Here is a 16971-nt window from a genome sequence, read left to right on the forward strand (position 1 = left end):
CAGCCTCCTAACCCCCCAGAGACAGCAGAAAGTATCACTCAAATGTACTGGTACACTGGAGCTCAGCATCACCGCCTGAACCAGGAGCGCTCCTCAGCTACGGACCAAATGAACCAGAAGGGTAGAGGCCTTCCACTAGAGACTTCCCCACAACTGACACCCTTCAATGTTTTCCTTACCCCACCACCAACACCTACATGTAACTTGGTTTAGGTTTTAATTTCAGAAGCTGACTCTAATAATGTTTCTTGTACGAGAGTGCTCAACCTAATTTTATTTCAGGCACAACTGTAATACAACTACTTCTTATTACGACACATAATTAGTGGCTAACTTTCCAAAATAAAAATGGCTGTGAAATTCAGAATAAGGCTATTCATCCACAAAACAGTGATTTTTTTGGCTCAAGTTCTCCCCAAAATGTAAATCCACTTACATTTACAAATGCCACACGATTACAACTCTGGCCTATTGTCTTTATTTAGCCAATGTGATTCAAACTCCAGAAGTCTTGTGCTTGCAGAGACACTCTACTCTGCACATACATTCAGGAAATAAATACAATATATAGATGTAGTAAACAGATTTGTAATGAGTGTCACTTATCGCTGTCAACTGTGCTGATGAATAACGCTGTTAAAACGGATCAGATCGCCCACCAACTACAATCACAGTCTTCCCATGTCCAAAAGTCACGTGCTTCTCCAATTAGTTGCTCAAAACTAATTGTCAGATGTAATTTTCAGTCAGCAGTTTCTTCTTCCTTCCTCCTCCTTAATGTATTCCTTTCGCACGCATTCCCCACAGCACCTGACTTGCTCAGCAATCTTTCCTCCCTTCCTTACACACTCATGCATTATGTCTTAGACCTAATCTCTCCTTACAGCTTTTGAGCAGAGCTCTTCCAGGCAGCTGACATTTAAATAAGCTCTGTATTGACTTTCCTCTGCTGTACCTCAAGTCCTCCTTGTTTTCCTTATGTTCATATTCTGATTCAGCTTCTGTGCAGCTCCTTCCAAGGGTAACGGAAGCAGAGCTCGACTGATAATCAATAAATACCTTTACCCTGCAATCCCTCAGACGTAAAGCCCAGAAGGAGATTCCCCTCTCTTTGCACATGCATATTCACTATTTTGGATAAACTTAAAAAGGCAGAAAAAGGTTTTTCCCATATCTGCAGCATGTTTCAGAAAACACTAAGCCTGTGAACTTTCCTTTAACTCACATTAAATGGATACAACTTTTAATTAAAAAAGTAATTTTGAAAAATTGCTTGTGCAGTGCGTAAGGTGATGTTCAGACAGCATCACTGATCCCTGGAGTTCTGCAGCCTTGAGTTTAATAAACTGAATTTTCAAAAGTAAACACAGCTTGCATCAGCACGAACCTTCTATTTTAAACTAATATTTCCATCCATTTCTTTTTCAGCCAGAAGAGGATGTTTTCAGAGCGCCACACACTAAACATTGCACGGGTGTCCCTGGACACTGGAAAGGGAAAAAATGTCCAGACCCTGAGGAAGCTTTGTCCACCTGCCAGCCAAGGAAGCCTTCCCTCTGATGGAGTGAGGCAGGCAGGCGAGATGCCCTCTCTCCCATCCAGGATGGTAACATTGACACCCAGCGCCAACACGGCTGTAAGGACAAAAGACCTCGAAAGCCCGGCTGCGGGAGCTGAGGCACAAAGTCACAGCCCCCCTGCTTCTTGCTAAAGAAAATCCCCGGCACAAGGACTGCCATAAAATTTACACCTGAGCCTGTGCATAATCCTACACTCACACAGCAGCTCCTGCCTTCTACAACTATAATTTAGGATTTATTTTGCCTAATTCATTATTTCCGGTAGTAGGTAATCCAGCAGGGGGGAAGGGCAAAGGGAAGAACAAAAGCAAAATAAAAATCAAATCGAAATATTTTGCCCTAGGCAGAAACGAGTTAAAAATACTCTCAGGTTTCCTTCTGTTTGTTTTTATAACTGTTCACCTGTTCTTTTTGCAAGTTCTTTTAAATGAATCATTTGAATTATCTTTAATCCAAGAGTTCAAAAAGACGGTCAATGACAGTAGGTGTCATTTCCCTCTTTTCCCTCCTCTTTCCCCCTTATCAACTCATCACAAACAATTATACTATTACCCCGCGCACACACACAGAAATGAGGGCTGGGAAATCAAGATTCTTGGGTTCATTTCACAACCGCATTTCTAGCAGGTCATTAATTTCTCTGTGAGCTGGTTAGCTCCTCTATACAGCAGGGAGAGGTGGGTTGTGCAGCTTTATCCAGCATTTATAAAACAAATACTTTGTGAATCAAGGCACGCTGTGCTGATCTGAAACACCCAGCATTTTGTTATTATACATAAATAAATATAAATATAGCATTTACCATTTTCACCTCTACTTGTTCGTATTTCTATTTTAAAACTTCTAATGTTGTTAGAAATGCCAAAAGGAGGTGGCTTTATGTTCTCATGCCTATTCCAGCAGGAAATGGTAGGCCTGCACGTAATTTTTTCCTTCCGCTGAAACATAGTGTATTTCTAACTGTCTTTCCTCAGTCAAACCTTCATAAGAAAGCAACTTTAAAGGTTTTGGTTTTAGCTGCAGTAATATAAACACTTAAACATTCAGCACTACTCAGGCTGAGTGATTTATCTCATCTTCACGTCCCTTAACTCTAAGCACCATTGCTGATTATCCTGTGAAACTTAACTTTAGACAACACCTTATTTTATTAAATATACCTTCAGATTTGGTCTCAGTTCCACAAAATATTTAAGCATGTGCCTAAACATTAAGTGTGCAAGTACTCCGCCAAGTTCTGATTTTAGGCTATCTGGTAACACATACAACAAACTCCAGAAGATACAACACTAATTCTTTATCTGGAGATCTCCACTTCACAGATCAGCCTTTCAGACATGTGCCAGCTTCGGCTCTAACAAGCTCTTCACACTTTTTAAAGACTAATAGGCTCCACATATTCATCTCCAAAGAGTATAAATTCCCTTCCTCCCTTTCCCTTTTAAACATGTCAGGCAACATTACAAAAAATAACATCTGTGCCACAGTTATGCAATAAGCAGCACGATAACCATTAAACTGCACTTTTTATAAAGAGCAGGCTGAATTTAAAAAAAAAAAAAAAGCAACGAAAAAAGTTCACCTTTAAACCTTGAGATCAGGGCAGTTTTCAGTACTACCTCTCTTCCTTGCTTATTCTAAACTCCCTGTTCCGCTGCACCTCTTTCTGGAGGTTTCATGGCTATTAATGGGAAGCCTGAATATACACGCTATGAACAGCACAAACGGATTGAATCTGGCTGGAAAGGGCTTAAAGATTCAGTACGAAGATGAAGAATCCCAAAAGTGTTTTTAGTATGTGTATACATTTCATCAGAGTATACAAACAGCACTATGTATTTTCTTGCAACACTTAGCAAGCCTTCTCTTTTCATAAATATAGGTCAACAGAGCTAAACTCTGTTTTTGCCTCAACTCCCACTTTAAATGCATAAAGAATTAGATTTTTAGGGAGCAGAATGAAAGAAATGGTGTATTTCATGCTATTATATACCGAGCCAAGGATCCCAAAGGGTTTGTTTGGGCTTTAAAAACAAAACAAAAACCCTTGGCATTTGTCAGACTAAAACCATTTTTCTTTGGTCTTTGCAAAACCATCCTTTCCAGATTTGAATAAATAACATCAAACAAATTCTTTCGACTTCCATTACCATGCAATACACAGAAGTTGTTCAAGGAGAGAGAAAGCAGTGTGTGAAAACACTTGATAGCAAAGGACTATGAGGAGCACCCTGCATAACCACTGTCAGATCTGGAAATGCTCATTCCAACCCCTCCACTACCCTCTTGATATTTAAGCAGCCTATATTGCCCCAGAAAGAAATGATTCAAACAGCCACAGAGATCAAGTTTAGGAGCTACCACCACAGGGTATTGCTTTACCCATAAACACATGGCGGGGGTACTAAAGGTATTAACAAAGTAACAGAAATACTGACTAAACAGTGAAATACATATCAAGTTCTCACCTTGACTCTTCATTTACTGACACCTGCAAATTTAGGTGCCCCTTCAGCAAACGCCCAGGTCTGACCAAACAGCAGAATATAGTATTGTATATCCTGAAACCCCCTTTTGTTTCAACATCAGCCCACAAAACGCAGGGTGAGAACTCATAGATGATACTGTCAGCTGCAGATTTTATATATTTTATGTTTATTATACGTTGTGATGGGGAAAATAACCCCTACGCTTTCACATGAAGTTTAAGGCACCACACAATCATTAAGCATTTCTGATATGATGTTTGGACTCCACCATGCAAGCTTATTGACTGCAACACAGATTTAGTCTTTTCCACACTGCGCTGGGCAAACAGCTTCAAAGCACAATTTAAGCAGCATTTTCTTCTCCCCACAATGACACTGAAATGTCACACTTACTATGTCACTCCAGGATCACCACCTATCCCTCCCTAAGGGGCCATCTTCCTCCATTCCTACTCCTGGCTCTTCTGTTAGCGTTGAGAGGGTTGGGGTTGAACCCCCCAAGGTGAAGCCTGCACTTGGGTTTTGCTCACAGTCTCAAGCTGCTCACGTTGCGGAACTTTCCCTCCAGACCACCGACAGACTACCCGCACTAGGTGAAAAGTTAATCCAAGATGCTTCTGAATTCATCGTGAACTAACCTTTAGGAAGTCTTACACTCATCCTAGTATTTGCAGTGAGGAATCCAGCACACACACTGGCAGACTGTAGGTGTAAAGGTAAACGTCATTAACAAGGGAGGAAAGGAGGTTGTAGGAAAAAAAAATGAGAAAGGGACTGGGATACTCGGGTTTGCTTAACACATGAATCAGAATCAGTAATTCCATACACCAGTAACCATGTAACAGCCACAAACTAACTCTACGTTCAGCTCTGCATGATAACCAACAGCCATCTTTCCTCCAAAACCAGAAATGCTTCAGAAGGGTAAAATCAGCACTATACCCTGTTGATCATCAAGCACCAGGTCTTAAAACAAGCCTCTGCAGAAGAAGGGAGAACTGTAAGAGCCGTTAACTTGACGCTGTATACAGACATAAACTATAACCTGAAGGTAAACCCCGAAACGTAACTTTGCATTGCCTAATACAGCAATAAATTCTGAGACTGAGCTATCAAGCCGATCAAAAAATTCACCCTTTCAAACCAGAGACTTCTTGGAAATATAGTGGATTGCCTCGCCTCCCATTCACGTTCAGAAAGGCTGGCATTTTTAACAGCTGAGACGAGGACAGGCCCAGTTCAAACCCAGAAAGAAGTAGGCAATGAATTACCACAAATTAAAGAAAGAAACAGGCACAATAAACAAAACTGTTTTTACTGCAGCTCAAAATCTCCATCAAATGATAAGCTAACCAGACAAATAAGACAATTAAGTAAGTGAAGGTTACTGGGTTAGGACAAATTATTTTTTGTGTGGGAGGTGTCAGCTGACGAGTTTCTCTGCATTTGCCATGCTTGGCTGGGCTAATACCACGTGGCTCCTCTGCTTCAGATAAACTCATAGGCACCATGGGCTAGGAATGGTCCTAAATTCCAGTATTATACATTAGCCATGCTGCTTGCATCAGAACCTGCTGTATTTCTGCACAAGTTGGTAATGTCTCCTCAACGTACTTCAAAATTAACGTATCGCACACACAAAGAATCTAAGACAAGCCACTACGTGGACAGGTGATTTTGATATAGTCGATTTCCTTAGATACAGACATAAACAAACCATAGGAAATTATTGCATGGTGCTCCCTACAGCGCCAGCAGTGTCAAGAAGATAGGGGTTTGCTTGTTTGCTTTATTATGAGATGAAAAATTGTGGTCAGCAGCAGACTTTCCCTTTTGATCTTCCCGAAAATTCTACCCATCCTTCCACATTAAAGGCACAGCTATCGATGAAGTAAACCTGTTCATGTAACGTAAGCAAAACATTTAAACAAAAGCACCCCAAAAACCCCACATCACAACTTTTTGTAGCTAAAATAATCCCACTCCCCAACAGTTCTCTTCACACAAATGAGATCAGCGACCACTCTGAAAAAAGGCAATTTTCATTTTTACCCTCAAGGTTCAGAGGGCCAAGAGTACTAATTGCTCCATTCCCTGAAGCAATATGAAATAAGATGGAGCATCCATCTGTACTGCCACTGAAATACTGGCATGAACCTTAAATTCATATTCAGAGTATTAAAAGATGACCTTGCAGACTACAGGGAAAAAGTGCTGCTAACTAACCAAACAGACACCAGATTCACTTTGTACTTGTTAAGCTCCCACCCACAACCCTTGTTTCCGTGAAGCAGTTAAGTATTTCTCTGAAGTTATTCAACAACTGTGAAGGTCAAGTATTGTCCTAACTGGCCGGTCGCAAACAAACGCACCTTTCATGTCGGCATGTGCTTCAGCCTGCTACCAGCCACAGAGTAAAACCCTAATCAGAGGAGAAAAATGACAGCAAATTGGTAGCAAAGGGTACACACCTGGTCTACAGAGTACAGTCGATGCTTGCAGACGATCTAGCTGACCCAGCGAGAGACCTGAAAATTGGGGCTAATGCAATGGATGGGAAAGAAGTTTTTTTTTTTTGATGTATAAAACTTATAGTTTCAGCTAAAATACTAAAAATTAAAAAAAGAGCTTCAGTGGCACTTCTGAAGAATGAAAAAAAAGCTTTGGAAGCTTTAGATTTGAAGCTTCACAAGCTCCTTATGAAAAATGCAAGCTTTGAAAAACTTCTGAAGATTTAATATTCTTACTTTGGGCTCTTCTACTGCCAACGGACTACGGATGCTGTAACTAATAAAAAATAATTAATGCCAATAAACAGGCCCTTCATAAGGCTTCAGCTTCTCTTCTCCATCAAAGACTCAAGTCATTCGTTGGGACACTGTACAGGAAAGAAAATCCATCCACAGAGCCTGTCTTTTCTACATGTGGTTCTTCTGCACTATACCTCACAATCAAAACCTTCCAAGCACGAGGAAAGGAATTTGATTTTTTTTTTTTCCAAGTACGCAGGTCCAAAGGCAACCCCTGAGCAGGGCAGAGACCTTACCCAGAACGGGACTGAGAAAGAGCTGGTAGTTCGTGCGCTACCCCTCCAAGGCGCCCAGGTCTCAGGGAGGCAATGAAACAACCAGGCAGTTTCTCAGGAGTGCTCCGTGCCGAGCGGTACCCTGCAGTCCACCAAGCCACGTCCTGGCACTCCTGAAAGTCTAGCCACGTCCTGCAAGATTCACAAGAGCTGATTTTTCTGATAACCTCCATCTGGAAGTCTGAGCGCTCTAAAAATGCAACAGCCTCATAGCATCAGCCACCTTCTCACCAGTTTCGGCACGCCAGGAAAGGTACAGTGACAACACTTAGGATTTAGTACATGAGCAGCTCCTTACCCCAGGGGAGAGGGGAGGCAGAAATTGCCTCAACCATTTTGTTTTATTTTAGAAATCCTGCACTCCCCTCTCAAACTGACTTAGTGGAGAAGCACATAACAGCTTCAGACAACAGCAGTGAACACCACAAAACAGTAAGGATGACCTTCGCAACATGAACCAGCAACCCGTGCACGAGGAGCCATTCCGCATAACAGAGCCTCTACATAGGCAAGGTGAGAAAACTGATAAATTGGCAAAAAACCTAACCAGTGTCTAGGTCAAGTGTGCAACCTCTGACACTCCTGCCAGTTTCAATGACGCGCTGAAGACTAGCATTGCAACGCCATCCAAGGTGACGTCCAGAAGTCTGACCTTAAGCTCTCCTGGACTTTTAGGACAGAGATGCTCTTGGTCTCATGCCTAGGGATAACAACAGCTATTTGCAGAGACAACGATCACAGTAATGATAACGACAATTCAGAAAGGTGTTAAAAGTGATTTGGTAACTGAATCAACTGGAGTCCACGCATAAGCAATGCCAGCCCTTTTGGTCCAGCATCCTATAGTCCTACCCTCCCAAGGGGCAACAGCAGTAAACCTAGACAAGAAGATCCGATCAGAAACTTCTAGTGACACATCCACCCATATTCTGAAGATACGGCACGAACAAAACAAAACAAAACAAAAAAGAAATACAGGATCAGTGATAGGAAACAATTAGCCAACAGAATTTTCTATCGCAGCAGACCATCGAGACAAGAACTTGGATCAATTAAGCAAATCAGGCATCTCACAGTAAAAAGTGTTTCCAGAGCTTTGTTAAAACCAAACGAGACTGCACATATGAGCTCACATCGCTGGGCATAAATCACCTTCTGAATACTTAAGGGTCAGACAAAAACTTTGCCCATGGACAACACCCCCCCATTGCTGCCTGCTCCCAGATCTCCCTGCAGCGTCCCCCGACGCAGCCAGCACAGACCTCTCCTGCGACCAGAGGGCACTGGGTTACATCCCTGTATTATTTGCAGAGCTGACGTAGCAATGCAGACACAGACCCAGCTCCTGCGTATCACTGTTTGGAGACTGCATAATCATCCGGCTCAGCCCATGCAAAAGCAATATGAGAACACCTCCTGTACAGAAGAAATTCTCGAGATTTAAAGTTTTAACACAAGCTAACAAACGCCAGGGATGAAAGAAATCCTGGGATGAAAGATCTCCATGACACCTGCTTTGAATAAAAAGACATTGCTACAAAAATATCAGAGACCTGCTGGTCTAGAGCCTTTGCTACATGTCATTCCCCAGACATCAATTTGCAATAGAGGCACACAAAAGCAGTATTACACAGATTACATGCTACTCCCCTGAACTGCAAACAAAATCTACCCAGCACTACCACCTTGCCGTCCAAAGCACTACTGAACTAAAGCCACCTTCTCTTGCTGTTTATAAGACGACTTTGCTAAGGATAAGGCACATGGCCGGGTTCAACGCTGATTTGCAGAACTGACAGCTCCTCCCGCAAACTTTGCTCTGGCTCAGCTTTACCAAATACTACCAGTTTTCCCTCATGTCCACAGGCAGGGAACTGATGGTACCAACACTATGGCACTGACAGCGGGAAGGCTCATCCTCAATTCGCGCATCCTTCAGGCAAAACCCACGCCCAACGCCTGGATGCTTAAAACGGTTAATCATCTTCAGCATCTGTAACTTCACCGCTTTCTACACAACAATGTAACACACGGTAATTATTTAACGTTTCGTCATAACAGCACCCAGGAGCCCTAAAATCAAAGGGCTGAGATCCCACCGAGCCTCTCGCACCACGCAGAGGTAACAAATCAGGCAGGTCCCCACGGGAGAACAGCTCGCACCCCTGCACAGGTGACGCCACGGGTGCATACAAGCAACTGGAAGGAAGGAGGGAAGAGCAAGGTACCAGCAAAACATGGTTCGCTCGGTTTTATGCCACATGGCTCATTTACTCACTGCTGGCAGCTTCCACAAAATCAGGCTCGTCAAGCACCTGACTGTATACATAGGTAATGATTATAAAGCCAACTCAAGCGGGGCTAAAAGTACACAAAGATCTAGCATAAAAATAAAAAAGTGCAATCCTCTCCCAGGTGAAAATACAGGGCTTTGAACGTAACAGGTGGATTATATAAAAATTATTTTGCTCCCAATTCTCAGAATATTTTTTTTTAAATTCCCTCGCAGACCAAAAATTGTCATTACTGAGAAGCAATAGCAATTTTACTGTGTTCAACATTCAAACTACCCAGCTCTCTGGGGGCCAAACACAAACCCAACTACGGCAGCAGCCGCACAGCCCCCAAGTGAGGGCTAGGGCAAGGTCTGGAGAATCCACGGCTCTCCTCCCTGGATTCTACCCAAGTAAAGGATTATTTCCTGACGTTGCTTTTTGTTTGCGACAGGGCATAAACTTTTAAGGGGACGGCTGGCTGTTGTGCTTGGGGAAATCAGCACGGTTGGTTTGTTATTACTCTGGCTACGATGGAAAAGCCTCATTATCTGAGAAGTGCTGCTGCACCTTGTATCGATGGCTGCGTCCTACACCTGCGATGCCAACCCGAGTCGGACCCCTTTGTTTGGGAACGCTTTCTCCCCAAGCCTCGCTCCTGTCCTTCTTGGTCCTGCATGCACATTCGAGCCTTTTCACATGTTTCTTTCCAAAGACGGGAAAAAGATACACACGTGATCGATCACAAACACATCTACGAGGCATCACCACCTCAAAAAAGAGGACACCATCAAAGCACTGCCCCACGCAGCCCTACTCCCTGTCCCTGCACCAGCTACAGAAGTTAAAACCCACTGGCTACAATTTTCCCCTTGTTTTTTATCCGAAAGAGACTCCTCGTGATTCAGAACTCAACATTTAAATGGGCTGCCAGAGTCTCGCCTCCAAAAGGCAACAGCAAACACAAAAAAGGAAAAACAAACCCACAGAAATCCCCCCTCCCCAGCCCCCAAAGCAAAGCACGGGGTGAGGTGCGGAGAGGGAAAGGGGGACGAGGCGCAGGGGAAGTCGGCCGGTTGCTCCCCTTTTCTGCCTCCCTTTTATTTCTGCTGAGTGTAGTAACACTTGAACTGGCTCTCTTTATTTGCAGCCGGATACGCGCTTTCAAAGATACTGTACTACTGTGTAGGCCAAGCAGGGACTCTCTTTCTTCCCTTAGTTAGGGCTTTTGGGAAAATAATTATTCACCAGAACTGCCATCGTGAACAGAGAAAGCTAAATCAATGTAGCTTTGTATGGGCCATTGCCACTGCAAAGCAAATACTCCATCAAGACATGGATCAGTGAGAATTTTATCACTAGGAATCCTTATGCACATCTTTGTGTATTTTTAATATCCATCGTATTACTCAGCGTGCCCCTTTCCTCCCCGTGCTCCTGCACCCCACCCTCCCTACGGATTCGTCTCGTGTCACTGGCAGCTATGGGGCTTGGCCGCAAGATTCACATGCTTAGTAGAAACATCTTAAATACACAGCCAGGTTTATTCTTTAAAAAAATATATATATATATATAAAATAAAGCATCGGTGCATAACAGATTTATTCACTGAACAGGTTGATTTATTTAAAAGACTTGACGTACATCAAAACCTGCTATGGGCTTACATAATTGTTATCCGTTTAGCAGGTCTGGTTCTTTTGTCAAGTATTTGTTTTTAAAAAGTGATTCACTGAAGACTGCTGCCTTATACACAGTTCACATACCTCAACAAATGTAGTCTTGCATGGGGTATTAGCTGAAGTGACTTTAAATTGCATCCTACCTGCCTGAGCACTGCTGTTATTTTTTTTTTAGTTTCTGTATTCTTCCCTTATCTAAACTGAAAAAAAAAAAAAAAACACCCCACCCCCAGCCCAAAAACCAACAAGCACAAGCGTGTGTAGAAGCACACACACGATTCACTTTCCAGCAGACTCTTTGCTGTGGGCACAGTGGTTACCGCATTACCACGCTGCTCCAGCGATAACAGCAGGTACCTCCAACACCAAGAACGCACATCTGAATACCAGGATGTTGACGGTTGCACAGAGGTTTCGGGCAAAGCCGGCCGGAGGGGCCGGTGCGGGGCAGAAGGGACGAGCAAACCGCCGAGCAGAAGCCGGGGAAAACCTCAGGGATGATTTAAGGACCACAGAGCCGTTTTGTTTTCACGCAAGAGGCTCATTCAGGCCCTGGCTCGCACAGGCGCACGGCTCCCCTCCGGCCGCACGCATCCACCCGCGACACCCATCCACGAATTCCCCAAATACGCACCCATCCTGCGCTTGTTCCGAGCGAGAGGCGAAACGCCGGATAGCATCACCGAGAGAAAACACGTAACCTTTGCTTTCGTCGCTGGTCCCCTTACGGCTTGTTTGGGTTAATATATCATAAACCGTATCGCTCGTGAGCAGCACAGTTCATTTCGGAGACAAGGATTTCATTATTCCTCACACCCCCCCCCCCGTTTCAGCATCATCCACGCACACACACAGGTCACATCTTACACTTAGTAAGCAAAACACATTACCGCTGCCACCGCTGCACGGCCGCACAAGCGGTTCAGAAATTAAAGAGACCGGAATAAAAACCGCACGAACCCAATTCTCCGCCGCTCGCTAGACAGATGGTTAATTATATTCACAGCCGCATTTTTCGCTGGGATAGAGTTTCAGACAATGAGCCAGTTTTATTTGATTAGCCAGTTTTCTAGTTTAATACGCGGAATGACAGTTACTTCCAGGGTTGGGGCTTTTTGTTAAAAAAATAAAAAAATAATCCCCATCTCCCCCCTCCTTTTTTTTTTTTTTTTTTTGTTCTGGCCGAGGCTGAAGTAAGTGCAGCCCCCCCCCCAGCCGCCGCTGTAAATAAACCCCACCGGGGCGTGAGGGGAGGCGGAGGAAGCACCGACGGGCGGCAGCGCTGCCGGCCTTTGGCGGGGGGGGTGTGAACGGGACACGGCCACGGCCACGGCCACGCTCGCCCCCCCCGGGGCCCTGTGGGGCGGCGCCCCCGCCCAACGCGGCACCTGCCCGGGGCGGGGGAACGCGGCGCCCCGCGGGGGGAGGCGCCAACTTGCCCGGTGCAGGCCGCCCCCCCCCCTCACCTCACACCACACACACACACACACACCGGCCGCCCCGCTCCTTCCACCGCCGCCGCGTAACTTGCCCGCAGGCCTCCGCGCCCCGCACCGCCGCGCAGGCCGGCACTGCCATCAGCATCCCCCCCCTCCCGCCCCGGCGGCGGCCGCCTCCTCCCTCCTCCTCCTCCTCCTCCTCCTCCTCCTCCTCCGCTCGCCTCACGCCGCCTCCCCCTGCGGCTCCCGCGGTGTGTGTGTGTGTGTGTGAGGAGAGCGGGGGGGCGGGGGGGGGGGTGGGAGAAGAAGCAGCGCCGCCGCGGCGGGACTCACCTCAGCGCCGGGCCCGCGAGGGAGGGAGGGAGGCGACCGCGCGGGGCCGGCGGGTTCCCCCCCCCGCCCGCCAGTCGTCGGTGCCGGCGGTCGGTCGGTCGGTCGGTCGGTGGCTGCGGCGCTCAGCGCTGCTCCATGCGCCCGGGGCCCCGGCGCGCGCAGGTGGACGCGCCCGCCCCGCGCGCGCCGGCCCCCGCCCCTCCCCCCCTCCCCTCCCTCCCTCCCCTCGCGCGCCGGCCCCCGCCCCTCCCCCCTCCCTCCCCCCGCCGCCGCCGCCGCCGCCGCCGCCGCCGGGCCCTCGGCGGAGCCAGCGCTCCCGGCCCTCAGCGCTCCGCCGCCTACGGCGGCTCCCGGCCGGCTGATCCCCGGTCCCCGTTCCCCTTTCCCCCCCACCCCACCCCACCCCCCCTGCGGCGCGCAGCCAGCCCGCGCCGGCCTCCGCGTTCCCTGCGGAGGGAGGGAGGGACGGAGGGGGGGGGGGGGGGGGCGGCTCCCGCCTCGCCCCTCCGCCGCCGCCGCCTCCCCCACCCCGGCCGCCTGCGCCCATTCAGGAGGTGCCGGGAAGCGCCGCCGCCGCTGCCATTGTTCCCTCAGCGGCGGGACCGGCGCCCGTTACACCCCCCCCCCCCACACACACACCACACACAACCCCCCCCCCGCCGCCGCCGCTCGGCGGGAGCGCGCACCGCGCCGCCACCGGGCATAAAGGGCGCGTCACCGCGGCCCCTCACACACGCGGTCCCGGACAACCCCCCCCCCGCGGCGGGGCGGAGCGGGGCGGGGCGGCCTCACCTGCCGCCTGGGACCGGGGGCAGGTGCCGGTAACGGCCGCGGAGGAGAAGCGGGTGCCGTGTGTGAGGGGAGGTGTGTGTGGTGGAGGGGAGCGGCGGGGCCGGTGTCACGGCGGTTGTGAGGCGGGAAGATGGGCGGCGGGAGGAAGGCAAGGCTAGCGGGGGGAGGTCGGTGCTTCGACCGCTTCCCTGCTCGGCTTACCGGCAGGCCGTACCGGCGGGGAGCTGACAATGGAGACGGCCCCGGCAGCCGGGGGGGGGGCTGTCCACCCCCCCGGGCACTGAGGGGAGAGTCGTTCCCGCCTGAAGTCTTGTCAGTCCGGTTTAATTCTGTAAAACGGGAGAGGTGGGGGGGGCAGAAGGGGTTAGGGGTCGCGAGGGCTCTTCCGATTCATTTTCATTATCACCTTATCCACCCGTAACAGCTTCCGAAACTCTGCTTTACCCTCCAGCTCTCCGTTAAAAGGAAGAGGCTGCCTCACCTCAAGGTTGCTCAGGACTCGCCGAGGTGCCCGGCGCCCGAAGGGGAAGGCAGGGACAGGAGGGCAGGAGAAGCAGCCACGGCAGGAGTCTACAGCTAGAGAGCCTGCCAGCTTACAGAACGCAGCTAGAGAGCCTGCCAGCTTACAGAACGCAGCTAGAGAGCCTGCCAGCTTAAAGAACACAGCTAGAGAGCCTGCCAGCTTGAAGAACACATCCATCCTCGCAGGACCCCCGCAACAGCTTTTAGCGTTGCAGCCCTCTTTCTCCCTGACCCCCGCAGCGCTGCTAACATGCACCGTGGCCAGAGTTACTCCGCTGGGGACTGCAGGAAAGTTGAATTGTTCTACCTTCTGAAGCAACAGAATTGTTTAGCAAATACAAAGCAAACCAGACACAAGTATTTTAACTGCGGTTGAAGAAAAGCAAGATGAGTATTAGCCTTTTGGTTTAATTATATTCACTGTGGTATTTAAAAGAGAGGTTTCTAGTCTTAAGTTACCGCTTGAGCTTACACGAAATTCTGCTGCCTTTTCATCCTAGACAACACAACGCATACAGTCTAAGAAGTCGATTAGGTAACACTGTGACTAACATTTTAAAATACCGAGCACTTTAGTCCTTGTTCTCGCAGCATTGGAGAGCCCCATGTGTATATGCAGTAATAAAACAGCAATAGCGTATAGCAACATATGTAATGCGCTCTGAATTTGGAGCAGTTTATACATCAACTTTCACTACCGCAAAATAAGCAACTAGTCTCATTTGTTCTTCGTTAACAGCAGTACCCAGGATATGCTATATATCCTATGCAAATAAATGATTTGTTCCCACTGCAGCAGGGCACATGCTTGAAGTGTTCCGCCCTGCTGTAGGAACAGAGGCGAGCAGTGAGCGATTTGACTAAGGCCACAGAGTGAGTCGTTGTCACCACAGCAGCACCTCCCAGCTCTATCCTGTGTTACAGTTTTCCTCTCCAGCATCACCATGTTGCTGCAGAAGTTGCGCAGTTCAATCCCTATACCTTTGCACAGTCGTAATCTCTGCCACAATGCTGCATTTTATTTCACACCCCCCGCCTCTCCCCATCATTTACTGGACAGAAAGATTCGAGAGTAATTAATCTGGGTCAGGTGAGACAGCGACAGTGCACCTGACAGCACTCAGTAAAATATACATGCATTTGGACGGTGTTCATTAACTGCCTTCAAAATTTCTTGAACTTGGTGGGAGGTTTTCCCTTGGTCCCTCTGCCCCCAGCACACTCACGTACAAGCTACTACCCTCAAAAGTGCCACCAAAGGCACACAAGCAAATCTGGGGGCTCCTCTGCTAAAGCACCTCGTGAATGACAGGACTGGAAGCACTGACACACGGACATCACGTTTGTCAGACCTCCCCAACTCCTCCCGGTGCCTTTGGGCAGGAGACGGCAGCGATGCTGTGTGCCGGGAGGCTGGCAGCTATGGCAATCAGCAGAATATAATCACAGAGATAAGATTAGACGTAAGCCTGGGGAGAGCCGTCGTGGAGATGAAAAGATACATTCAATTAAATAAGCATTGCACCTGGATCCAGTTTAGAAGACGACAACCCAAGTATTTACTTAAATGCTGTCTTTTAGAGAGAACACAAACATAAGTCTCAAAGATTACCCTTGTAGCTGTGACACAAAAGAATGCCTTTAGTTTCACTTACCCACATGCTACTCATTTAAGGTACTTCAGTTACAGAGCCACCACAATACTAATCGATCAGCAGCATAAAATCCTGCACAGCATCTTGGGCAATCTTAAAAATTAACAATCTGTGCACTGTGATCTTTTTATGTACTGCCACAAACAGATGTAAAAAGTGCACTGACATGATGGAAGTAAAAAGTGCACTGACATGATGGAAGTGCAGCTACCCACCTTGGCTGGGTATTAATTTTCCAGACTGTCAAATAAAGAGACCCACAGGTGTGAGAACAAGGTGCTGCGAAAACTCCTTTTGGCAGGAGGAGATCAACAAAACACCGAGCGAGGAGCGATTGCCATGCCAGCCAGCGCCTCGCTCTGCCCTGCCGCGCACCCTCGCTGCTCTCCTGACCTCCCCGATACAGTGCGGCTGCAACGTGCATCGTAATCATTCGCTACAACCTGTAAGACGGAGCAGATCAGACATTTACATCTGTCCCATCCTCCCAGCTGTCTTCACACAAAATCCGTGTGCCCAGACACATATAGATGCCGGGAGCCTACGCTTGCTTGTCTGTCTAGGAAGCAGGAGTCGGAGCCTAAAACAGCAGAACCTGGATTAAAGCAGTAGGCCAACGCCATGGTGGTTTCCAGTTCTCCAAGCACCTACTTCCTGATTATTCCTTCTTTTCCTGATGCCTGCTTTTCCTGATGCGTGGGAGCTTCACTGAGGCATACCCAATAAGGGTTAAATCCTTCATTTTGCATGACCTGATTCATTTCTGCCATACACAGCCCCTCTGCTGAACAGTACCAGAGAGAAAGGCAGAGGTTCACAGGAGGATTCTGGTTTGCCTGTAGCACAAGTACAACACAGATGTGATTTTCAAAGATCTCAAATCCTATGCTTTTGGGCAAGCCTGGAAAACCATGGTTCAAGCAGAAAGCTGCCCAGATGTTACGAACCTTAAAAACCCAGAGCAAAAGGCAGCAGGATCACAGGGGACATCACCCTCCTATCCCACCCTACCACAAAGAGCTGGAGAGGATTTCTTCCCCCACTCTGTCAGACTTTCAGGACCAACTTCTGAACACGAACAGTGTAATGTAGACCGCTGGCAGAACAGGAGGCACTCCGTG

At 47.9% G+C, this 16971-nt stretch overlaps 1 protein-coding gene across 2 annotated transcripts in view; it reads right to left on the reverse strand.

Annotated features, from left to right (window-relative positions):
- The window catches only part of NEXMIF (neurite extension and migration factor), a 166361-nt gene extending 153346 nt beyond the window's left edge, over positions 1–13015 (reverse strand). The window contains exon 1 of one of the 2 annotated variants that reach the window (XM_069810913.1): positions 12882–13015. The gene's annotated coding sequence lies outside the window, so the exon portion shown is untranslated. The remainder of the gene's footprint in view (positions 1–12881) is intronic. The other variant, XM_069810914.1, reaches the window with a different exon arrangement.
- Between the last annotated feature and the right edge of the window lie 3956 nt (positions 13016–16971).

The sequence above is a fragment of the Haliaeetus albicilla genome, chromosome 23 (assembly GCF_947461875.1).
Source record: "Haliaeetus albicilla chromosome 23, bHalAlb1.1, whole genome shotgun sequence".
NCBI classification, from domain to species: Eukaryota; Metazoa; Chordata; class Aves; order Accipitriformes; family Accipitridae; genus Haliaeetus; species Haliaeetus albicilla.